Source organism: Tursiops truncatus, chromosome 11, assembly GCF_011762595.2.
Source record: "Tursiops truncatus isolate mTurTru1 chromosome 11, mTurTru1.mat.Y, whole genome shotgun sequence".
Lineage (NCBI taxonomy): Eukaryota > Metazoa > Chordata > Mammalia > Artiodactyla > Delphinidae > Tursiops > Tursiops truncatus.
The window spans coordinates 8,678,948-8,704,592 of record NC_047044.1 but is presented as its reverse complement, the minus strand read 5'-3'; the positions used below and the strand labels follow the sequence as shown (position 1 = coordinate 8,704,592).

Genomic DNA, 25,645 nt, shown 5'->3' with positions numbered 1-25,645 from the left:
TACATCTCAGAGCTAGGATATTGGTTCTCCCTCCCCAAGGTGAATACTTAGCTGCTGGCATGAGGGCATAGATAGTCTCAACACTGGCCTGGAAGAGACCTCAAAAGTGTCAGGACTTTATTATCTACATCTTTAGAGAAACTAGTGAGCCCCAATCTTTCTAACTGTAAACTAGGAGCAAATGTGAATAGCCCTTTCCTTCCCAAGGGTATGCAACAGTGAGTCAGATGTCTGCAAAACTCCAAGTCAAAGTTACTCAGAGGCAGTATTATATGAGAGGAGGAAGTTTTTATGTTAGGCTTTTGACAGCCTTCAGAAGATTTGATTACCCTGATCGCTATACGTTACAGTAAATAGCATTCGTTTTTGCAACTGTTTTATAGCTATAATTGAGTTATCTGATTTGGGGTTGCAGTAACTTCATGTGGTGTCAGTATAATTTCAGCACACGATTATTTGTAATTTGAGGAAGTTCTATGAATCTGTTTCTTTGCAAGGCCCTGTTTAAAATGATTCTCCTCTCTCCATCCCCTCCCCCAGGCCCATCCTCACCCCTAGTCTCTTCCTCCCTAAAACAAGGACTACAAAGACCTTGAATTTAGATTTCCATCAGAGTTTTGGAAACCTTTCAAAGTCTTGCCAAGCTAATTTAGCAGTCCACAGGTTTTTGCAGGTGGCTTGTATAATATTTATAATTTCAAGCTAATAGAAATGTCACATTTCAAAACACATCTCTGAGAACAGTTTTATTCATTATAGAAGAGTGCAGGGAACAGTCACACTTTTATAGTCTGTCCTCCGAATGCAAATTTGAATCTTGCTTTTATGACCTTGTAATCATTAAGATTCGAATAGCCCCTCCCCCACCTCTCAGTAGTGATTTTGATCTAGGGCCTTGCTACTCAATGTGAGGTCCGGGGACCAATGATATTGGTATCATCTGGGAGCCTGTTAGGACTGAGTATCTCAGACCCTGCCTAAAACCTACTGAATCAGAATCTGAACTTTTAAAAAAGTCCTCTTGTGATTCTTCTGCACAATAAGATGTGAGGAGGACGGATCTAGGGTGAAGGGATTTCACCCCACTTTACCCACCATAACCCCATTTTACCCACTTTACCCCTTGTGTCATAATACAAAACTTACAAAACTCCATTTGGTGTTTATTAATAGTTTAGATTTGTTAGTTAAATTTTTTAATCTGCATTTAAATATTCTAGATACATCCAGCTATTTCTCAAAGTATCTATAGCTGGTTTTAAAATGCTCTTGCCTTTCTGGGTTCTTGCAGAGCAAGAATTCTCAACAGGGGATAATTTTGAAACCCCCTCTCCAACAGGGACATTGGGCAATGCCTGGAGACATATTTGGTTGTCACAATTTGGAGGTGGGGGAGAGGGGCTACCACTGGCATCTGGTGGGTGGAAGCCAGCAACGCTGCTAAGGACCTTATAATGCACAGGACGCCTCCCGCCCCAATACACAATAAAGATTGAACCAGCCCCACGTGTCAATGGCAACGAGGTTGAGGAGGCCTGTTGTAGAGGTATGTGGTTTGTAGAGAGGGACTCAGATGTGCAACGGCTCACAGCAGAAGGCAGGAGAATGAAGCCATGGGGCAGGTCATCACGTGGCCAAGTGAAGAGCAAACGGATTGGCAGTGGCCTGAGTCATGACGGTGGGGGCCTGGGGGGGCAGTGAAGTAGAGAATCCAGCCACAGGTGAGAGGAGAGATCTCAGGGAGATTGTAACCAGTGCTCTGTGCACAGACTGCCAGCTTTAGGTAGCAGGGTTGGGGTTCAGAGATTGGACACCATGTCTGAGCTGGGGTAGGGGGAGGGAGGGGCTGGAAAGAGACAAAGCTTCAGTCCTGGACTGGAGGTTAGGTGTGATCTCAAAATCACGTTAGACCTGGAAAGCAAGAAAGGATTTTGGGTGTTAGCATAGGAAGACACGGGTAGATTTCAGGTAGATCCAGTAAGAAGTGGACTTAGGAGCTTCCCTGGTGGCGCAGTGGTTGAGAGTCCGCCTGCCGATGCACGGGACACGGGTTCGTGCCCCGGTCCGGGAAGATTCCACACGCTGCGGAGCGGCTGGGCCCGTGAGCCATGGCCGCTGAGCCTGTGCGTCCGGAGCCTGTGCTCCGCAACCGGAGAGACCACAGCAGTGAGAGGCCCACGTACCGCAAAAAAAAAAAAAAAAAAAGAAGTGGACTTAGGTGCAAGGCACAATCCCACTTGCTAGAACTGGGACACTTCAGAGCCAGGCCAGCAGCAGGGGTGACCTGATGACAGTTAGCTGAGCATTCAGCTAGAGTGAGCTTCTTAAATCCCTCCCAACCAAGAAAGGCTTAGGGCTGAGTGTACCGTATGGTTGACTTGCGGGAAGAGGTCAAGGGCTTCCAGCTATGGTGAAAGTTGGGCAAGAAGCAAGTCAGATCCTGATACTGGCTGCTGAAAAGTCACAGGATAAGAAGCGGAATAGAACTTGAGAGGTCCTCTGAGTCATTTACCTACTGCACGGCACCTAACTCATTTCAGAAAGACGACCTACTCTTCAACTGTAAAATTTCCAAAGTAAGATTTCTTAAGGACCTGTGTTGATGCCTTATAATCCACCTAAGTCAAAACTGCTTCCGTATTCCTAACCCTAAATCACCTTACCGGATGTAAGTCAACTTTCTTTCATCCTACCCTGCATATGATGTGCTTTCTAACATTCAGTAATGATAAATAACGCCAACTACCTTCACAGCTGCCAAGCCCAGCCTTCTCTTCTCTGGACTAAAGAACCTCAGTTCCATTAGCGTGTCACCCTAAGAGTCTCTGCCCAACCTCTTCATCCCTTTGTTTGTCTCTGGACCCTCTCCAAGTGTTGCCTGCTCACGATAGTCACCACCAAAAAGTATTTATTAAATATACGCTGTGGGGCTTCCCTGGTGGCGCAGTGGTTGAGAGTCCGCCTGCCAATACAGGGGACACGGGTTCGTGCCCCGGTCTGGGAAGATCCCACATGCCGCGGAGCGGCTGGGCCCGTGAGCCATGGCCGCTGAGCCTGCGTGTCCGGAGCCTGTGCTGCGCAACAGGAGAGGCCACAACAGTGAGAGGCCCGCATACCACACACACACACACACAAAAAAAATATATATATATATATAAACTGGGTGTAGATTGCCCTTTTGACCATGGAAAACAAAGAAGAAAGAATATAAAAGGATATACATGGTTTTGTTGGGTTTTTTTCGTCTCTTTTCTCTCGAAGGGGTTGTCAATCTTTGCCAAGTTCATAGTCTAGTTGGAACAACGGTCCTTAGGCTAAGTTCTGTTGCAAAATTTTAGTTGTCCTGTAAATGCTTTCACTGTGACCTTCACCTAAGGGTAACAGAGTGTACTGTCATATAAAATATCTCTGATGTGAATTTAACTGTAAATAAAAGTGGGATAAATGCATTTGTTCAGTTCCAGAGAAGGCATTATACTGCCATGTGGATTTTCTTTCAAATGAGCTGCAAAACAAAGTTCTTTTCCACGTAAAGGGATTTATTCAACTGAATGCACTCGCTTTGCTTCAACTGGATTAATTTCATTTCACATCATGTCTCTAAGTAGAAAAGTAAACTGATTTGCAGCAGGCTAAAAGGATATATTGATACATCCTACGTCAGTAAGATTTATTCCTGCTTGATTACAACAATCACAGTGTGCTGGTTGTTTTAGCTTCTATAAAGTAGTTGCAAAAGTGCACCATTTCAGTATGTGCATTAAAAAATTTATCAAAGTTACGATTAGATGGGAATGTTGTAGAATGAAAGAGAACAGATATGTAAAATGAGAAAATATTATAAAAAATATTAATTTCATTCTGTATCCATGTTCTAAAAGCCGCCATTGTAGATCTTTGAATCGTGTTTCACATGGTACTGCTCAAGATATACACAAGCCCATACGTGGTTGAACAGGTATCGACCATGCGCTTGCTGTGTGCTCATTGTTGCGCTAAGGACCACGGCCCACCCGGTATTGGACCACCACCCCCTCACTCCATCCTCTAAGTTCTGCTGTGCTCTTGTCTCCTTTGCTTCACTCTCCATTTCCAAAACCACAAGCTCACCATTCTCCCGGGTCTCTCAATCTCTGTCTATCTTGGGACCCCTCCTTTCATTTCTCCCAGATTGCTGACTTTATGCTGGTTTGTGCTTCTAACACAATAAAGCTGCCAGTGGAAAACAATTTCTGATTTCCATAGTTAGCAGTTTCTATAACCAGTGGTTACTTTCAAAGGAAATAGCTTGTGGAGATGAGCCTGTGGTGTCACAGGGCTGTTATATGGATCAAATGTAATAATGTGCACTGAAAAAGCCATTCGTAAACTGTAACACACTCTCTCAAAGTAAATTATTACTGTATTGCATGATTTTAGGGTTTAAAAAGCAGCTGGATGATATATAAAAGTTCAGTAAGACTTGGTGACCCAGTTGGAAATGAAAATTAGAGAATTTGGGGCATTGACCCCTTCATCAATAAGCTAGAATTCTTCAACATTTTTTACAGCCAAAGCACACTCATTCTGTTGAGAATATACACTCTGGTCCAAGGACTGTGTCTGCTCACCATTCTGGAACTAGGCCTTCACTCTCACCTGAGTGTCCCCATTCCCCACAGTCACCTTCCGAAATCCCAGCCAACCTTCAAGGGCTAGCCCCAAACCCACTCTCTATCCCCAGCTCTTACCCAGAGAGAATTCATCATTTTCTCCCCAGCACTCATATGAGCCTTAGAATTATTTATGTGGGTATCAATCTCCCTGCAACCTGCTGAAGGGCAGGGCCATCCTAGCATCTGCCAGGCCCTCTTCCCCACCACAAATGGACATAAGAGGTCAAAGTAAAGTGGCCAGAGGATAAATGAGAGAATTCCACGGACCAAAAATGTCCTACGAAAAGGCTTTATTCCCGGAGGCTGGTCTCAGATATGATAATGTACTTACTTGCACAGCTAATTGTTGGACCCTATGAAATGGAACAGGGTCTATGAAGTAGACTCATAAAAACCCTGTGAGTGGTGGGTACACAGAGCGTTCTTATTCTTCTTCGTACTTTTCATTTGCAATTATTTCATATGTTTAAATGAACATAAAAGACCCCATCCTATATAAAAGTTAGTGAGTTGAGTAACTTTTATTCTAACCTGATTTTCGGTCTCAAAGTTTTCCTGTAGTTTAAATTAGAGAAGTCATCCTTCGTGCCACAGCTTAGCTGTATTTTATCTACTGAATATGGTACCCAATGAAATCAATAGTCCACAGACTGTGATCCACACAATTCCACCTTGCATTGCATCCATATTGAAAGGAACTCCTTGTGCAAAGGGTGGGGCTCTTGGAGAATAAAATGTACCACTGTTTAGCACCTTTAAAAAAAATCCTTGAGCTGTTTTATTATTTTAATACTTTACCTTTGCCAGAGCAGAAAGTTTTTTTTAGGAATCGTCTCTAAAATGATTAGCCATATAACTATTGCCAAGTACATAATAGGTGCTCAATAAATATTTTTAAAATAAATTAAAATACTATGCCTTTCTAAAAGAAAAATAACTTCAGTCACTTAAAACAAACAGCAATGGGTATAGCTTCCATTTGCTGCTCTTTTGTATTCATTAGAAATCATAGAAAAATGGGAATTTGGGGAAAATATCAGACCTGTTATGGAAACTGCATTGATGAGAGCAGATTGTAATTTTGTTTATAGTGATTTGATATACAATTATTTGAGGGATTTATTGTTATTGTGGATTAAAGCTGTGTTGTTACTATAATAAAAGATTGGCCCAGAGCCCTCATCCAATGCCAAACTCTCTAGCATCGCCTCTCTTCTTTCATCAGCTGCCCACCCCGCCACTCTCAGACTCTGTGCGAGGCAGTCCTGGCACAGACCCCTAACCTAAAACTCCAGCCAATTTCCCTGACTACACACTTTCTCCCCTTCACTTGCCAGACGCTTTTTTTTTTGTATTTTTATTTATTTGTTTGTTTATTTTTGGCTGTGTTGGGTCTTCGTTTCTATGCAAGGGCTTTCTCTAGTTGCGGTGAGCGGGGGCCACTCTTCATCGCGGTGCGCGGGCCTCTCACTGTCGCAGCCTCTCTTGTTGGGGAGCATAGGCTCCAGACGCGCAGGCTCAGCAGTGTGGCTCATGGGCCTAGTTGCTCTGCGGCATGTGGGACCTTCCCAGACCAGGGCTCGAACCCGTGTCCCCTGCATTGGCAGGCAGATTCTCAACCACTGCACCACCAGGGAAGCCCGCCAGACGCTTCTTGTTCTCAGATGTTGCACCTTGAAATCGAGGGCTTTCAACAAGTTAAAAAAGGAAATATAGAATTACCTAGCTTATCAGTATTTTAAGTATTCTTGAAGACTTAAATGAGAGTTCTTGTACAAAACCACTTGAACTCTTTCTTAAGATATGCTAATTTTTTTTCTCTCTTTGATTGAACTGTTAACCTTCTGGATAAATGAGTAGTTATTACCTCAAGTATGTTTGGAACTATTCTTGCCCTAACCATTCTAAAATGTAATTAACATGAAGACATCGTTGTAGGAGCACATCACCTAGGGCTGGGATCTCATTAGAGGGCACAAATCGAGCAGAACTGTGCACGCTCCATGCTCCAAAAAATACCTCGAAGAAAAATCCACAGCATTGAGGGAAAGGTTAAAACTGCTGATTTTGTGAGCTTTCTCTTACCCATATATTTAATTTGTATAAGGATCCAAACATAGAGATGATTGTGGTTCTACTGCTTGAAAAATGAAAGCAACTCTGTTTTCTCAGAACTCTGCTTATGCAATGTGGCTGCTCTCACAGCGCTGGGTCAACCAAAACCAAAATAATACATTTTAGAGCTCTAGCTTTTCCCCGCAAAGAAATGCATGGCATTTGAAGGTATGATCCCATGCAGCAACAGATGCTGTAAAGAATGACTGTCCTCACATATATACACTACCAAACGTAAGGTAGATAGCTAGTGGGAAGCAGCCGCATAGCACAGGGAGCACGGTGCTTTGCAACCACCTGGAGGGGTGGGATAGGGAGGGTGGGAGGGAGGGAGACGCAAGAGGGAAGAGATATGGGAACATATGTATATGTATAACTGATTCACTTTGTTGTAAAGCAGAAACTAAGACACCACTGTAAAGCAATTGTACCCCAATAAAGATGCAAAAAAAAAAAAATTAAAAAAAGGAATGACTGTCCTCTAGGAGGTAGTTAACAAATATGGGGAAACTGAGGCCCAAGGAGGTGCAATAACTCACAGGTAATTCACACGCCTTCTTGAACTTCTCCGTCTCTTCCGCCATAGAAAGAGCTCTTCACTTTCTGAATTGAAAACCATTTCATGCTGCCTGCTCAATTATTTCAGTAAACCCTCCTAGGGACCAATCCCAACTGTTATGAAACCTTATATGAATAATAATGATGCTCTTCAGTCCTGGGGCCCCAAAGGTGATCATTTCTAGTTCAACGCAGGACACTTTGGATGCCCATGTCGGGCCCTAAGTGATTGGTACCTTCAGAAGAAGGCTGCCTGATTCTACCAATTGCTTCACTTGTGAGTGTATAATATGTCTTAATGCAAAGAGATGTGTCATATAAACACTAGTGTCTCAATTTTATAGTAACATTTTTCCTTATTTGCAAAAATATTTCTGACCTGAATTTATTCTGGTCATGGCTGGGTGTGCAAGCAGAGTCTTGTTTGCCTCTACAGCATATCAGTAATGTATTAATTAGCTTCCCAGTGCTGTCCCAACGAGGAACAGAGAGGATTTATCTAAATCATGAGACATGAAATAAAGCTAACACTTTGTTAATTATATTTTAAGGGCAGTCTCAGCTTTAGGTAGTGTAGCGAAATTTCGGCCTAATTTTTGAGAGAAGATAAAAGAAAACACTACTCAATTAACAAGGCATTTGTTTAGCAGCTACTGTGCACAACTTCTAAGAGGCAAAAGAGGCTGAGATGGGGGAAATTGGCCAATTTAGTTTTATAGTCATAGTCAAAAGGCAGTAAAGAGCAAGATAATATTAAGAGTTTTAATTCAGTGTCAATTAGCTTAAGTATGTCAGATTGAACCCTATGAAATTGACAATGTCTGACCATTTTTTACCAAAAGAAGTGGCAATTTCATATAATTCAATCTAAAATTAAGGCACTCTTATCATACTGTATCAGTGCCTAAAATATTATAGCGTTCATTTTCTGTTTTTTAAATGAAATGATTCAAGTTGAAGCTGTCATTATTAGAAAATCAGTAGAAGGTAAATATAGGTCAGGGATTTGACTCCTGTTTTCCATATTTATTTATTTTTGTAGCCTCAAAAAATAGCATATATTTTGTAGTTTTTAAGGTTTTTTTTTTTTTTGTTTCTTTGTTTGTTTGTTTTCTACTCTATTGGAGACTTCTGTTGAGTTGATTTAGAGTCACGGACCCTGCTACCTCTTCTTCAAGTGTGATATTCCCTAACTCAGTTCTTCAGGCGAGTTCCTTTGTGATCTTCATGCAGAACTGTCCTGTCTCCCTTCTTTTCTGCAGAGATGTTTGATTGCTGGACACTCTGCCTTTTTTGATCTATTTCTCTATGGGAGATTAAATCTTAACATCCAATTTTGTCGGTCTGTCCCTGAATTACAGATTACTGAGCAGTCAGAACAGGTTACCACACAGGTATTCCACTAAATCCGTTCCTCTAATCCCTTCAACATTTAACAAATATTTACCAAGCGCCTATTTTGTGCAAGCTGTGGAACAGCCTCTGTCAAATACGAGGTCGTATGGCCACAATGCATGCATTCACGTACATACGAATTTAGGGCAAACTAAGTACCAGGAACCGTTCTTGCACCTGACACGTCGGTCTATTGAACCCGACCCGAGCGGGGTAGGTTCCATGGTTATATCCATTTTAAAGATGAGGAAACTGAGGCCAGAGAGGTTAAGTGAGCTTCTAGAACTCAAACACCTGAGCAAGGCACCAACCGTGGTTCTGGTTATCGTGGAGGACCCGAGGTTAGAAAGCAAGTGCTTTTCCCAGACCATGAAGTTAAAGTGGGACAAATTAGCAGTGCCTCCTGATGCCCTAAAATGGTAAATATCAACCCAGACCGACCTGTGCACAATGACAGAAAAAACCCGCGCCTGTCACGCTGGGTTTCCTCCCAGCTCAGAACACGCTGACGTGCCCCCTGAGGCCCCAGTGCCCACGGGGACACATGCCACACGTGCTGGCCGGGGCATTCTTGCAGAGTCACATCTTACCCCAAATCTTATCACAACCCTGCCAAACGTCAGTCTCTATCAAGAAAGTGTTCGCTCATCTTCCCGTTATGCCCAACGTGTGAACGCTGATAACACATCTAAATTCGAAGAAAATCAACAGAAGTCATCTAAGTCAACCTGAAAAGTCCGGTGACTCATCCACATCCTTTTCACAGGGCTCCTGAGGGCCGCCCGGCTTCTCCTGAGCCGGCCTCCCGGCTCCTGCAGCCCGAGTACAGCTCAGGGCTTGATCGCTCTCCTCTGCAGATCACACGAGTGCTAACTCCCTCCTGCACAGACGGTAGGGTTGCTCAGCCAGCCGCCCCTGCTCTGTGCTGCCAGTAACCCCACCGCTTATGTCTCTGAGGCCAGTTCAACAAGGTCGCCTTGTAAAAAAATAAGACGGAGGAAGATGCTGGCTTTTCAGCACCAAGAGTAAATTCCATCACTCTGAAAGTAAAACCATAATATGTAAATTTGATTCGACTTATGTCAGGTCTGATAAATACATGCACCACGTGCGTATTGGTGCATGGATGCTTAAACTACGTACGCTGGCTGCTGAAAACAAAACAACTTACTGTCTCATTAGGAAGACAAGAGCTGGTAGGCCAACTCACCAGAATAAAGAAAAGAAAAATGGATACTCTAACTTCACACACACACACACACACACACACACACACACACACACACCACACATTTGTGTAATGCAGCCCACAAGACAGTTGCCCAGGCAGCGAAGGAAAATTAATGTTTTCCAGGATTTTCCTGTTTAAATTTAAACCGGTCCCAGTGAGGTTGGCTTTAGGCCTCCATCCTCAGATGGAAGGCTGGCACAGATCTCAGCCTTAGTCAGGCGGTAAGCTGAGTAGGTAAGAACGAAGGCTCAGGAGCCAGACACCCCAGGCTGGAATTTCAGCTCTACTGTCTTCCAGCTGTACAACCCTGGTAAGTTACTTATCCCACCCTGTGCCTCCATTTCCTCACGTGTAAAATGGGAATAATATAACTAAAACTAACGCCCGTGGGTTTTTTATGAAGAGCAGATGAAATAATACGCGGTAAAGTGTTTAGAACAATGCCTGGTTCAGAGCAAGCCCCCAAGATATGGGAGTTATTTGGAGCAGTAACTTCAAATGGGCTCACACACCCCAACAGGAAACTCTTGAGTTCTCTTTTGTTTTTAACTTTAATCTTTTTTCTTTGCTTTTCTTTTTTCTTTTTGGCTGCACCACGCGGCGCGCAGGATCTTAGTTCCCTAACCGGGGATCGAACCTGGGCCCCCAGCAGTGGAAGCATGGAGTCCTAACCACTGGACTGCCAGGGAATGCCCATCACTTTAATCTTTGTAGCACTTAGTTTCTTATTTCTTCTTCTTTTATGTATGTGCAGAAGGAAGGTGTTTAGCCATCCTCGGAGTACAATCTTTCCTTTCATTAAAAACCATTATTAAGTGTCTTCAAGCTTCTTTTCTGCGGTAATGATCCAGATTACTTAATCGTTCTGTTCTACGTGCTGTAATCATGTATTCGAACTTCTCAACCATCTCTAGATTTACTACACGCAGAAATATTGTCTAGGCAAATTTGGTTTTGGAATCCTTTATCATCTACAGTCCATTAGCTCAAATATTTAAAACTATTGTTCATAAGATCAAAGTTAAGTTCTTTACCATATTTGTCAGTTGGTTTTATTCTGTCATATTGCCATAGTCAACTAATTCTCAAATGCATAATTCAGTACAAGCCAAACCAGACAAGACCAGAAGTCATTCATTCATTCACCAAATATTTGTTGAGGGCCTATGATGTGCCAGGCACTGTACTAGCCTCTAAGATTACAAATGAGACATGCCCTGCTTGGAGGAGCTTATAGCTTGGGAGGGAAGACATGGAAGTAAGCAAAGCATTGTCAAAGCCTTTCATTAGATGCTGTACTTGAAGTGAGAAGGTGGCAGGATAACCTTGGGGCAGAAGGGAGGGAGAATTCAGCCCTGCTTGGTGGGTCTAGGAAGGCTACACAGAGAAGGTGACCTTTGAGCCATATTAAAAAATGGCAGGGAGAGACTTCCCTGGTGGTCCAGTGGTTAAGACTCCACGCTCCTGATGCAGGTGGCCCGGGTTCGATCCCTGGTCAGGGAACTAGATCCCGCATGGCGCAACGAAGATCCTTCATGCCACAACTAAGACCCGGCGCGGCCAAAAAAAAAAAAAAAAAAAAGAGGCGGGGAGAAAAGGAGGAGAGTATTCAAGGAAGAAGAAACCATTCGCTTCTGTGGTGCTGGTATGTCTGGGGCCAGGATCTGGGGAGGATGCAGAAACACAAAGCTGCCCAGGTTGGCTGGGGCTGGGCCCACAGTGACCAGCCCAAGAAGCCTGAGCTCCATCCTGCAGGTCCAGGGAGAGTGGGGAGGGCGTGTTTTACACAAATCGCTCTGGGAGCAGTGAAGAGGGGAGACTGGAGGCATTTGAGTCTGGAGTCAGAGAGGAAAAGCAGGATGCTGGGGTCGTGGAGAGAGACTGTAAAGCCTCGCTAAGGAGAGGGTGAAGGAAAGAAGGGAGTCATTTTAGGCGTATTTAAAAGACAGGGTTTAAAGACCCAGTAGAGAGGGGTGCCAGAGTTGGGAAATAGGATGAAAAGAGAAGGAAGAGCCCAGAAGGAATTCGAGGTTTCCAGTGTGGACCCCTGTGAGAGCCTCAGTGTCGTACTGCGCCGTAATGGAGCGAATACAAGTTGGCACAAATCCTTCTCCTAGAAATGCTCCTCAAAGACATAAGTCCTGTTGAAGGTCAGTAGGGAATGTCAATGTTGTATGCAGAGGGCAGTACATATATTCCCTACTAGTTATTCTTTTCGAAAGACCCTTAATATATGTGACTTACATGAGCTAAGATAATATTCATGTAGGAGTTAATTAAAAATTAAGTTAATTTTTAATTTTCTGGAAATTACTTTTCCAGATACAGTAAGATGTTAGCATTATTTCAGTTATCTGTGCCTGATAACCACTAAGATATCTACTTATCTGTTTACTTATTTATTAAGTAAGACAAGCTCCATGAGGTCAAGGACTTTGCCTCTTTTGTTCACATCTGCATCCCCAGCCCCTAAAGCAGTGTTTGCCTCACGGTAGTTGTTCAATAAATATTTGTTGAGTAAATGAATGAATTTCCATACGGGTAAAAAGAAATCATCATACCCTTTACTAATGAGGAAAGAAAAGAAAAAAAACCCTGGACTTAAAACAATTTTTCATGAGCAGATCCAATCTGCAAAAATGGAACTGACGTTTAAAAGCTATTTTTCTTCCTGAAGCTCTACTTCTGGGAAAATCACAGCTGCCAGCTTAGATGGTGGTTTTAACTGCCCAGTTACAAATTCTGCACAGTTGTACACATTGGCAGAGCTCAGCTTCCTTAAATGCTGTTGGATCAGTAAGGAAATGGTGATTTTCCTTATTGATTTCATGCCAGTTCCTCTTTTGTGAAAATTCCTGTGTGCTGTTCAATGGAACACGTACAAGAAAACCTGAACGCTGGGGGCCAGAAATTAAGTCTCTCATGTTCCTCTCTGGTCTGGTGATGTTAAACCACTTCTACTTTCAGGCTAGGGTGTTCAATTGTTTTCCCCTTTAAATTTAGCAGAGAGATTATTCCTCCTGGTGGATTGCACATATGCTCCTTTTGATCTGTGAAATAGCTCATTCCCGGATAAACTTTAAGCTCCCAAATGATGCATGTAAAATACTGTTTATGAATCGTGGGAGAAATGTTTCACATTCTCATCACTCCAACACGGTTGCTCCAAACCACTCTCTCCGAGGTTCCTTATTTTCCAAGAAGGCAAAAAACTTCAACGCACAGCACTAAGATAACAGTAATAGCAACCACACTTCCCATGGACGTTACTCAGTAGCCTCCTAGAGGCTACAATGTAGGAAACTCAGCAGCAGCAGCAAATATTTTCCATGAGCTGGATACTGTGCTAGGTCGGTACACTACAAAGAGGAGAGAGGCAAGGTTCCTACCCCCTGGGGCTTACAAATTAGCTGGGGCAGTAAGACAGAAACCACAAAGTAAAATTAATAGTCACTAATGAACTACACGGTCAGTAAGTGCTACACAGGATTCAGAAAAGGGCAGTGGTCACCAGATGTTGCTCCTGGAGGAGATGGACTTAAATTTGACTTGGACCTTTAGTGGGGGACTGCAGTGAGAAAGGGCAAAGTGGTAGGAACATTCCTGGATGCCATTGCTAGGGGTCCACGGGCTGAGGTGAAGGTTGTAGCAGCTAAGGTAGGGGTTAGATTGGGGGTGGCCTTGAATGCCACTCTAAGGTTGTGGGGCTTGATTCTAGAAGTAAAGTGGAATCATTGAGAATTTTGGAGCAGAAAGGATGTGAGCTAAGTAATGCTTTACAGAAATTAAATCAAACAGAGATCCATGCTGTGAATTTAATTGGGGGTCTTCAGAATTGAGTTAATGAGACCATGACCCAGGCTGGGGACAGCAGGATATCTCCATCATGCAGTACATTCCTGTGAATGCTTCCTAGGGATTTCTGCGAAATTGCACTCAATGTGCCTAACTGGCTCCATACAGTAAGACAGTGACTTTGTGATACTGCTTGGAAGTAGCCTCATTCCTTTAGAGCCGCACAGTGTGTCCATGGAACAGGCCCAGGTGTGATCTCTCTGCAAACCTCAGAGAATCTAGGCAACTTACAGGATAAAAGCTGGGAGGAATCTCAGAGCCCGCGAAGTCCACCCCCTCAGTTTACTGATCCAGAGGCCGGCCATTTCTCAGGTTCACACAGCTCGTCAACGTCGGGCTCAGGGCGCCACCAGATGTCCTTACTGCACCCCAGCAAAGCTTCGAAAGCCGGTCCAAATTCTGCTTTCAGGTGTGTGTGTACATGGCATTCTGGCAGAATCCAGAAAAATCCGGTCCTTAACTGAGATAGTTGAAGCTACTTTCCTTGACTCTTCCCAGAACCATTCCCCCAGATCCAGTCCCTGCCTGAGCCCCCTCTTCATTTCTGCCAACTCCCTGCCTCCGTGCTTTCCCACAGCATCTTCCGGCTTCCAGTTCTCTGCTCAGACCCTGTTGTTTCTTGTGTCTTGCCGTGGATTGTGCTGTCTTCTTTGTCCAGAACCCTTTATGGTCCCAGCGTAAGCCTCACCACCTTCAGGAGACCCCTTGGCTTCAGCCCCTCCCCTAGATGGACTCAGGTCTCCCTCCTTGGAGTTCTGCGCTACCCTACACGAGCCTGTATCCCTGTGTCTCTTAGATGTTTTGTAATTGCCTGTTTATGTGCCTGCCTCCCACCCTTCAACTGTGAGCTCCCTGAGGGCAGGGACTGAGTATGCATCACCGAACACCCAGCATCTTGCCCAGAGCCTGGCACATATGAGGCCTTCAAATGTCGGATGAATGAATGAATGGCATTTGCCTTCTTGGTGCATTCATTCATTCATTTAATAAATATTTACTGAGCAATTACTTATGATCAGTATTGCGGTTCACCCTTACACGTCAAAATATACCAAGGCACTCAAGCTCCAAATTATGCACGCGTAAGTTATGCATGTGGTGTGTCCACATGCACACGCAGCAGCGACTGCGTACATGTCTACAAACACCAGAGCTGGCAAATGCAGTAAACTGTGTGCCAGATGTCTCCGAAATTTGCAAAGAACCAAGAACCAAAAATGACAGTTAGCTCCATATAAGCCCTATAAAAGAAAAGAGAAAAAAACGCAAAAGAACAAAAGAAACTTGAGCAGAAGGAAGTGGCTATGGTTTTTTTTCTGTGCACTCAAGCCCAGGGGTGGGGAAGACTTATAAAATCATTCTATGCTGGGCAGGTTCATGTAAGCCTGAGTTCCTCAAGGGTTGGCTTTAGGAGCTGTTAGGAAAATTCATTGCCATGCACGAGTCGGGGAAGAACTTTTTATTCCACTGGAAATTGTTAATGGGGACCGTGTTAGTAGCCCCTTCTTGCTCTGCCTGATAGAGAGACAGCGGGTCACCCAAGCAATTCTGAAACCCTGATCACTGCCAATTAGGGGAGTATTGTCTGGCTGACATAATCAAGTGAGTATAAATATATTTATCGTGACTGGAGTGGGGAAGGGAGAGCAGAAAGATTGAGGCAGAAGCTGCCACCCCTTGCCTGGCTCCAGCCTGCTTCTAATTCAGCATGTCTGTCACCCGGTGCTCAGTAGAAGCCATCACCGGCTTCTGAGGTGGAATGCACAGCTGAGAATTCAGGACTAGAATTGTTTTCCCCATAAGGGGCCATGTTTTTCCTCCTCGCTTCTTCCCTTTTTTCATGATCACTTCTGTGAACGCTGCAGAGAGACGGGAAACCAGATGCCCCGTTGATCTCATTTTAATTCTGCCCCGGCGGCCGCACTGCCCCCAGTAGCTTATCTGCAGTTCAGAGTGATCTTGGGGAATGTTGCTGTGACAAGACTCCTACCCTCTCTGCCTGCCTGGGTGTGTATGTCTGTCTGGCATTGGGTTTATTTCATTGTCCACTCATGGAACTTTTGTGGGAATATCTGTTGATGTGTCTAAGAGCTGGGCTTGAAAGACCCTGATAAAAATAGTCCCCTGCAGTGGACTAGATATAGGAGGAATTTCTCACATTTCCACAGCTAAAAAGTGAGGCGAGCTGAAGTCATATCTGGTGGGGTTCATGTTGTCTGCCTGGAGAGAAGGGCCTGTTTGAGCATCTGCACAGATTTCAAAATGCAGGCTGCATCCATTCATCCCCAAACCAATGGCCGGGGTCTGATACAAATGGCCGAGTGGCACGGTTAGGGGGAGGTCAACGACAAAACAGACCTCTTGGCTGAAGTTGAACTCCGGTCGATGCAGAGGCAGTCCACCAAACAAGAGATTTTCTTTCCCCTCCACTTGACTATTTGATAACAGCATTTGTAGAGCTGACTTGCTTTCAGCTATTTCCTCCTCTCTCATCATGTGCGTGCTGCTCTGTCTCGGCATTTGAGGGCTGAAGACCCTTTCCAGTGGCTACAATGGATTACAAAACCCCTTCCCTGTGTCCTGTTCCCTTTAGTTTGTCTTCACAGCTGCAAATTGTTCTCAGCCTGTCTTCTTGGATTTGATAAAAGCTATTTTATTACTGATAGCACACATATAATACTCTGTGATATAAGGGAAGGTGTAGATACACAGAATAAATATGAAGCCCATGTAGGAGAAATGTCCTTTTATAGAGATCGCTCAGCCTCAAGGCACCTGACCACCCTTATTCAGTCTATTCCTGCTAAATTTTTCCTGCTCAGGAATTGTCAAGGCTAAACTCTTTTCAGCCAGCTACCGGAAATATGTATTTCCTTTGCTTTTCAGATCTTAATGGATGAGTTACTTCTTTTTTCTGTCTTCTACCTCTTGCCAGATATATTGTATTTTTGTTTTGTTTTGTTCTGAGAATGTGAGCTCATTTATCTCCAAGGGAGAAAGAAAGTCATTGCATATTTACCCGTTAACAAATTATCACTTGCAGTGAAAATACCACAGAACTCTCTCACTCTCTGTGAATAAATGTGTTACTCGCCTTGGCCATACCTTGGTTGGATGGACTGCTACTGCTGTCTTCAAGTTGGCTTAATTTTCTCTCGTTGGTTTTTGTTTCCTTGAAGCAAAGAGACTCTTGTTTCTTTCTTTGATCCTGCTTTTGAGGAATGTGCCTGTCTCCTTTCGGTCTTTGTTTTGTGAGCTGGTTCGATTAACCTCTAAGTATTTATTGAAGAATCTATCGTGTTGGGTGCCGTGGGTTCCTCTGAAATCCTCCCTGCTTGAACGTTGGATGGAGTCACTTATCTGAATGCTGACTCCCTCCTAATCCATTGGTTTTCCTCTGTGTAGATGGGGGCATGAAATAGCCATCTACCCAGAGATAGCACGATGTCGTAAACTGAACTAGAGTGCTGTAGTCAGCGAGACCCAGGTCGTAAAATGGTGCAGTCTTGGGCATATGGCTTCTCTTTTCTGAGCCACACATTCCTTCTTAGAGATGCTGATGGGAACAACAGAACAGTCTATCCTTCTTTGCTGTTCACCATAATGAGATAACCACCAAACAGACAGAGAAGAGTCTGGTTTAACCAAATAATGTGGGTGCAAATTACAAATGTCTGTAAGAAGGTATTTTTGGCCTGAGCATTTCAGGGGCATTTAGTGCGGTGTCTGATGCATGTCATTTAGTTACAGGGATAAAACCTCTTGAACACACACAAAGCTCTTGACCTGGTAGGACATTACATCTTACATCATTTTGATTCTTTTATTCAGGCTACTTCTTTCTAGGAAGTGGTAAAAAAAAGAAGTTAGTAGTATTGTACCAATGTCAGTTTCCTGGTTTTGATACTATGCTATGGTGATACCTTTATCACCATTGGGGGAAGCAGGATAAAGAGTATAAGGGAACTCTCTGTACTACTTTTGCAATTTCCTTTGGGTCTATAATTACTTCAAAATAAAAAGTTCAATGAGAGAGAAAGAAAGAGAGAAGGAGAATGGGGTGGCAATTAGGAGAAATGAATGCTCATCTTGGTTTTGGTCCCCAGCTAGACAAATATTCATACTTTGTTTTCCTCTTCCTCCCCTTTTCACATAAAGCTTTTGTGAGCAGTCAGATATAAAAAACTAGGGTTCATTTCTCCACAGAAGAGAAGAAAGAAGTAGAATGAGTCAGAATGAGTCAGGAGAACCCCTGCCAACACAGGGTCAGAAGGCCTACCACCTGCCCCTCCCCACACCCTTTACCTGCACAGACTTACCCTCTGTATCCGCACTCACCTTGTCCTCCTTCCTTCCCGTTCAAGGGGAGATACCTCATCTGCTGCTACAGATGAACTCCTTCACCTGCACAAGGCATCCATGCCTTCCTGCTGTTTCCAAAGGCTCATCCTTCTACATAATCTCCCCATGTGATTCCTTCTAATCCGGGATTTTAACAACCATCTAGATGAGAATAGCTCCCAAATGTATATGTCCACTCAGACCTTTTTGCTGAGATCCACACCTACGTATTCAACCCCTGACTGGGAATCTCTACTTAGATATTTCGCATTTCAAACTCTTTCCCAGTGATCATTTCTTCCTATATTCCCTTATCTCCAAAAATGTCATTGCCATCTACTACATTGTCCATGGCAGAAAAACGAGAGCCATTCTAGACCCATGCTTCCCAGTCTTGTAGCCTCTGGTCACATGTGCTATCACGTACTTCACATATGGCTGGTCCAAACTGAGATGTGCTGTAAGTGTAAACCACATACCAGACTTAGTTCAGAAAAAGAAGACAAAATATTTTAATATTTTATACTGATTTCACATTGAAGTGATGATAGTTTGGACTTATTAAATAGAACAAATTATTTTGAAAAATTTCCTTTTACTTTTTAATGTGCTACTAGAATATTTTCAATTACATGTGTGGCTTGCATCTGTGACTTGCATTATATTTCTACTGGATGGTGCTGCTCTAGACTCTTCTCTGCCTTTTAGTCACTCCTAATTGGTCAAAAAGTCACAGTGATTCTCCTGAGTTAAGACAAGGTATACAATATCAGTGACGTGCACAGGCTGGATTTGAATCCTGGCTCCACCAGCTTTTGATACATGTGAACCTGGGCCATTATTTAATCTTTTTGAGCCTCAATTTCCTTATCTATCAGATGGATATAATGCTAGTTCTTACCCCTCAGGTTCAGACACCATTAAGTGAGAGGATACATGTAAAGCACTAACTATGGAGACAAAAGCATGTGCAAAGGCCCAATGCCAAGAGAAAGAGCACAGCCTCCCACTGTCCTATTTCAGACCCTCATCATTTCAGGCCAAGGCTACTGTAATAGTTTCTTCATCTCCAGTTCATCCTGCCCTCCAATCCTTCATATTGCCACCAGATTAAACATTTTCCAATGCAAATATTATCAAAACATTTAGTGAGTCCCCATCACCCTTGGGATAAAGTCCAACGTCCTTGGTATGCTATGCAAGGCCCTCCATGACCTGCCCCCAATGGAAACACCAACCCCACCTCCTGCCAATTCCCGATGGCTATAATGAACACACTGGGCTCCCCAGTTCCTTCTTGCACACACCTCTCTCTCTATCTGTGATGTACGTGCCCTCTACCTGTCCACAAGTCTCAGCTCAATTGATACCTTTTTGGAGAAGCTTCCCCTGGTCTTGCTGTGCCTCTACCCATCCCAGGCTGATTAGAAGCCACTTCCTTGGGGTCCTCAACCACTTGAGGTTTGGCTCCATTGTCACACTGCTCTTGCTTCTTTGGTCGACGTGTCTGTCTGTCCTACAAGACTCTGAGCCATCTGAGGGCTAGGATAGGCTCCCCAGTCCACTCGGAATCTCCATGCTGAACAGGGTGCCCAGCACAAAGTGGGGCCTGGTAAATGTTTGTTGAGTGAATGCTTAAAGTATAGGAGGTACTCTTGAGGGAAATAAGGAGAGTGAGAGCTAGTGAGGTCAAGCAGCAGAAAATCTGAAGACTAGCCCGAGGAGAAATTAATGCTTCTTGGCTATGCAGACAGAATTAAGAGAGAGGAAAGAATCTGGGCAAGGAGTCAGTAACAGAGGATTTGAAATGAAAGACTATAAAAAAGAGAAGATCATGAAAAGAACAGAACCACATTTGGCACTGCTGGTGGTTTAGTAACTTCCTCTACAATGATTCCAGGAAGAAACAAGGCTCTAGGAAGGCACAAATCATATAAAGAAAGGATGAGGTATCAACAACCCATTCAAGGATTATCTGTTATCAGGACTGGATACGTGGGCGATACAAGTAAACATCAACCTGGTGACTACGTGATGAGACTACTAATAATTTACTGGGGCTGGTGCCCAGGAATTCTTTTACTGTGGTGCAAATGCCAAGCATGGAAAATTTTGACACATTATAGATATGAGAAAGCAGATAGTGAATTTGAGAATAATGATGTGAAATGCCGGAATAATCACAAGAGAAATATCTGAATGCGTAAGAAGGTTTAGAGGATTCCAGCTTTACCACAAATATGGATTACAAGAAAATTCACTTATAAAGACAGAAATTCCACTATATGAAATCCACTTATCAAAACATGTAGCATTCCAGAATGCATAATGCTAAACGCGTGTCTTTTGACACGCACACAATATTAAAACTAGCAAATAACACCAGAAAGGTAGAGAAAGTAGGAAGTATGACATTTTGTGGCTCACAGGGTATATGAATGGGAAAATATATACTTCTACACACAAACCACAGCCTTCACAAGAACGCCTAAAGGCTTCATTCCGACACCTCAGGTCTCATCCCACAGGATAGCCCACTCCTCAGTTTTCATGTCAAAGGCCTCATGGGACAAGCATGGTGTGAGGAGAAGGGACAGCAGGGAGAATTGAGGTGAGAGGGTGCAAAGAAATGATCCTTTGCCATCATTCTTGACAATGAGCCAGTCCTCCTCTTTGAGAGTTCTGTGGAGAAGGTAAACATCTAGGATATACTTATGCTAGAAGGTATTTTTTGTTTATCTGAAATTCAAATTGAACTGGGCCTTCCGTGTTTTATCTCACACCCCTACTTAGTGAGGTATACATTTCCTCATTCGTACTGCCTGTGAACCACACACATCTCAATAATCGAGGAATGTGTGGGAAGTCACAATAACTAACAATTCCTGAGTACACCTACTATGTGCCAGGCCCCATGCTAAGTGGTGCAGGGGGATATTTCACATGCTTTTCACAAGCACGCTAGGAGGCAGGCACTAGTATTCTTCCTGTTTTAAAGACGAGGAAACTGAGGCTCAGAGAGACTAAATAACTTGCTCAGGGTCACCCAGATAGCCATTGGCAGTCTGAACTCTGGCAGTCTGACTGCAAAGCCCATGCACTTGCCCACCTCACCGGACATGGTGGCAGCAGCGAGCAAGGGGTAGATACACTGAGTCCCCAGAAAGTGTAAGAGACAGCGGGAGCATAGGGGATGACAGGGGCGGACCCTGAGGGAGGCTTTGAAGCAGCAGTTGAAGTTAGACCAGGGGCCTTTATTTAAGCTAGGAAAGGGTGGCCCTAACCCTAGGCAGATGCAGCCCCACAGCAGGACTGGCAGTTTGGTTAGAAGAGCACCAGATGGATTTCAGTCCCCACTGGAGCCTTAGCCAGGGGCCCTTGTACAGCGGACAACCTGCATAGCTGTACAGACCAGCCTGAGTTAGACGGCAGAAGGAGGGCCAGTGCAGAGGCAAGGATGCAGATAGGGTGCTTAGAGGACAGTGAGGGGCCAGTCACTAAAGCACGTCTGCACGGGGTACGTGGTGCTCTGAAGTCACTTTAGAGAGACAGGCGGGGGAGAGATTGCTGAAGGCCTGAAATGACAACAAGAGTCTTGAGTGGATCTGGGAGGTGGCATGGCAACATGACATCGACGAATTCTGAATGGAAAAATGACCCTCAGAAAGTGTGTGTGTCAGAAATCTTCAACACACAGGGGTCTCTGCTCCATCAAGCAGGCAGCATAGGGTAGAGGGAGGATGGGGGCACGATAGCTAATGTGACAGCAGCCTATTTAAAAGACAGGAGAAGGTGGGCTTCCCTGGTGGTGAAGTGGTTGAGAGTCCGCCTGCCGATGCAGGGGACGCGGGTTCGTGCCCTGGTCCGGGAAGATCCCACATGCCGTGGAGCGGCTGGGCCCGTGGGCCATGGCCGCTGAGCCTGCGCGTCCGGAGCCTGTGCTCCGCAACGGGAGAGGCCACAACAGTGAGAGGTCCACGTAGCACAAAAAAAAAAAAAAAAAAAAAAGACAGGAGAAGGGACTTCCCTGATGGTCCAGTTCTTAAGACTCCACACTTCCACTGCAGAGAGTCCGGTTTCGATCCCTGGTCAGGGAAGGAAGATCCCCGCGGCGAAGCCAAAAAATTAAAAAATTAAAAATAAAAGACAGGAGAAAAGGAAACTCAACAGACTGGAAAAGGGGACAAGGAGTGGGGAACAGAAAACACAAAAGAGGGAAAGTGAGTGAGAAGGTGAATTTCTTCCACTTTGCATTTCCCCAAGTGTGTCCGTCAAGGAAGAGTTGACCTGTTCTGATTTTTCTTTTCCTGAGAGTTGGAAAGAGCACAGCACAGTTTGCTTTCCGCAAGGCATTCGGTTGCATTTTTCATGATTCCCTAGAGAATAAAATGAAGAAAGAGGGACTTCCCTGGTGGTGCAGTGGTTAAGAATCTGCCTGCCAATGCAGGCGACATGGGTTCGAGCCCTGGTCCGGGAAGATCCCACATGCCGCAGAGCAACTAAGCCCGTGCGCCACAACTACTGAACCTGTGCTCTAGAGCCCGTGAGCCACAACTACTGAGCCCATGTGCCACAACTACTGAAGCCCAGGCACCTAGAGTCCGGGCTCCACAACAAGAGAAGCCACCTCAGTGAGAAGCCCATGCACCAGAACGAAGACCCAACACAGCCAAAAATAAATAAATAATTTTTTTAAAAAAAAATGAAGAAAGACAGGTCAAGTGATAACTACCAGAACTGGCGGGTTTGGAGTTGATACGCAAAAAATAGTTTAAGAGGTTAACGTCAACCTGGAGGGAGTTTTTAGGTAAGGAAACTGAGTTCACAGGTAACCAATTTGTTTATCACCACACAACTGGTGAATGAAGGAGTCAGAGTTCAAATCCAACTCTGCTTGACTCCAAAGCCCGTGTTCCATTTATTATGGAATAAAGACCAAAAAGGCATTAAGTTTGCTTATGAAAAAAAGAGTTGGAAGAGAAAAGCAGAGGGAAGGAATACAATAATTTTTAGTCTGAATTTCGCCCTAAGAAGAAAAAAAAATTGAGTATAAGAAGATGATGCTCACAAGTCCCAAATTCTTATGTCTAAGCTTTCAGACTGAAAATTATCGTGAGACATTTTGGTTCCATATAACCAATTCACCAAGCTCTTAGTCTATTCCTTCCAAGTCCACCCTCCCTACGGCACCCCTCCCCCCTGCCACGCCCATTCTCTGTCATCGCAATACATTAGAGAAAGACCACACCAACTTTCTGGGTCACTTCTGACTTTGAGAATCCAAGATTTAGGGCCCTACTTGATCAAAACTGGCAATGAAAAAAGCAAGAGAACTGCTTTAAACAAGGCTAATACAGGTGTTCCTCAGTTCAAGCAAACTCCAATTAAGACCTACATTTCCAAAAAGTAAGAATGTGACAGTTATTCATTTGATGGAAGCAATTCACAATATCCTCCGTTCTATTGGCAGCCTTTTAGTACCTTTATGGGGTGACTTGTTCAATAAAAATGTAATTACCTCCAATTTCTCAGCAACAGACTTATCAAATGAAGGAAGGTACGCTGTCATACGGTTCACGTCCACTTTTGCAAGCTTTTGAGACCAGTGAGCTAAAAAAATGATCCGCATTCCAATAATAAATGGGGGCTGGGGAATATAAGTAAAAGTGACAAGAAGATGAAAGTAGCTGTGGTCATGCAGTCATTCACTCTACCCTTTTGTGCTTTGGTAAAGTTAAGGGAGCACAGAGCACAGATGGTGAGGGAAAGGGATGGGGGGGCGGGTGCTGTGAGTGTTTGTGAATGATGTTACAACCCTGGTGACGACAGAGCAGGAAGATGGAGGCTTTCAAATACGTGATAAATGAGCCAAGCTTTCAGAGCCCAAATCAATAAAAACAAACACGAAGCGAACAGAAGGGCAGAAGGAAAAGAGAGGGCACCATAAAATCCCAGTGATGTATTCTAGGGGAAATCAGGATGTGAATAGAAAATGAGAAGGGAAAAAAAGGGAGACTGGAGATGTGTAAAATGTCTGTCTGTCTTTCTGTCTCGTTCTTGGCTTCCACTCACATCCACCACCACTCCTCTTGCCCTTCTTGTAGGGCTCATTAAGTAATTTCTGATTTTAGCTGGGTATTTTTTTAAATTAATTTATTTTTTTTATTATTTATTTTTGGCTGCATTGGTTCTTCGTTGCTGTGCGTGGGTTTTCTCTAGTTGTGGCGCACGGGCTTCTCATTGTGGTGGCTTCTCTTCTTGTGGAGCATGGGCTCTAGGTGCGCGGGTTTCAGTAGTTGTGGCTCTCGGGCTCTAGAGCATTGGCAGGCGGATTCTTAACCACTGCACCACCAGGGAAGCCCCATAGCTGGGTATTTTTAATGCTTCATTCCTGGTTGGGTTTTGCCAGCAGGATTCCTGGTGTTTCTGTCGACAATTGTTACAGTTTTAGGAAACCATCAGGATAAAATGAGAAAGTGGCAAGTCTTGCAGCAGAGTGGAGCTAGAGGTAACATCTCCGGGTCATGGGCTCTTTCTGTTTCATTTTTGTTGTTGTTGTTTTAGATTGATGTTTTCATGGGGTTATTTGAATAAGAAAAGTGTAGAAGGTATTTAAACAGGAACATTTTAGATACACTTTTTCTAACTATATAGATCCATGGTAAATTACTAATGTTTTGAAGAGAAAGAAAAAGAAGTTGAAAACAGCAGAACACATTGTGGGGAAAGTGGATGGTGGGAAAGGTTAGACAACCATGATATCACAAGAGAGAAAGAGGCAAGGAGAGAGAGGGAGAGGAACAGAAAGGAAAGGAAAAGAGAACAGCTGCTTGTAAGTTTATTAATTGAGATTGTTTCCACATCTGCAGTTGCCTTAAAGCATGATTGCTTGGTGTGAGGTCCGCCAGATTTATTGGAGTCTTTGCCTCTTTGACCAAGGAGCAATGGGCTTGAATTTTGCAGGTATGTGAGAATTGCTCCCATTGGCCGATGGACAGCAGCCCAGGAAGGTTCAGGCGGCCCTAAGTGAGTTAGCAATTATCCTGAACTAGTGCAGGACTTGCATTATTTTGCTAGGACCGAGAAGAGAGAGCACGTACCCTAAACTCACCTCATTTTCTCATTCATAAAATGTGAGTGATAATAATAATAACAATGCATGTTGCAAGGGGTGGCCGTTTGTGAAGCCCTTGGCACGTGATAGACCATGGCGATAAATGGAACTTAGTCTTTGCGGGTTCTTGTTCCTAGCCATCGGTGAGGCACGTTCCATGTGCTCTCCCTACATGACTGTCCTGGAGCTTCCTGTTTAAAGATAGCAACGCAGTGACCGAGCTCTGGGCCCACGGCAGGGTTTAGAAGCCGAATCAGTTTTGTGTTTCTCAACCTTCCATTTCCCCACTTCCCTCTGGTTAGTGCTATCTTTTCTCTTTAGTTACTGGCTTGTCTTGATTACAAGCGTTGTACCTTCTGGTGACATTGCAGCCAGGGCCCC

The 25,645-nt window shown here is 44.0% G+C and overlaps 1 protein-coding gene and 1 non-coding gene across 4 annotated transcripts in view; both read left to right on the top strand.

Moving 5' to 3' along the window:
* The window catches only part of GRAP2 (GRB2 related adaptor protein 2), a 62,874-nt gene that overhangs the window by 9,182 nt on the left and 28,047 nt on the right, over positions 1–25,645 (top strand). The window lies entirely within an intron of this gene.
* TRNAQ-CUG (transfer RNA glutamine (anticodon CUG)) lies at positions 11,385–11,457 on the top strand. Its single transcript has one exon. It is a non-coding gene; the product is annotated as a tRNA-Gln (tRNA).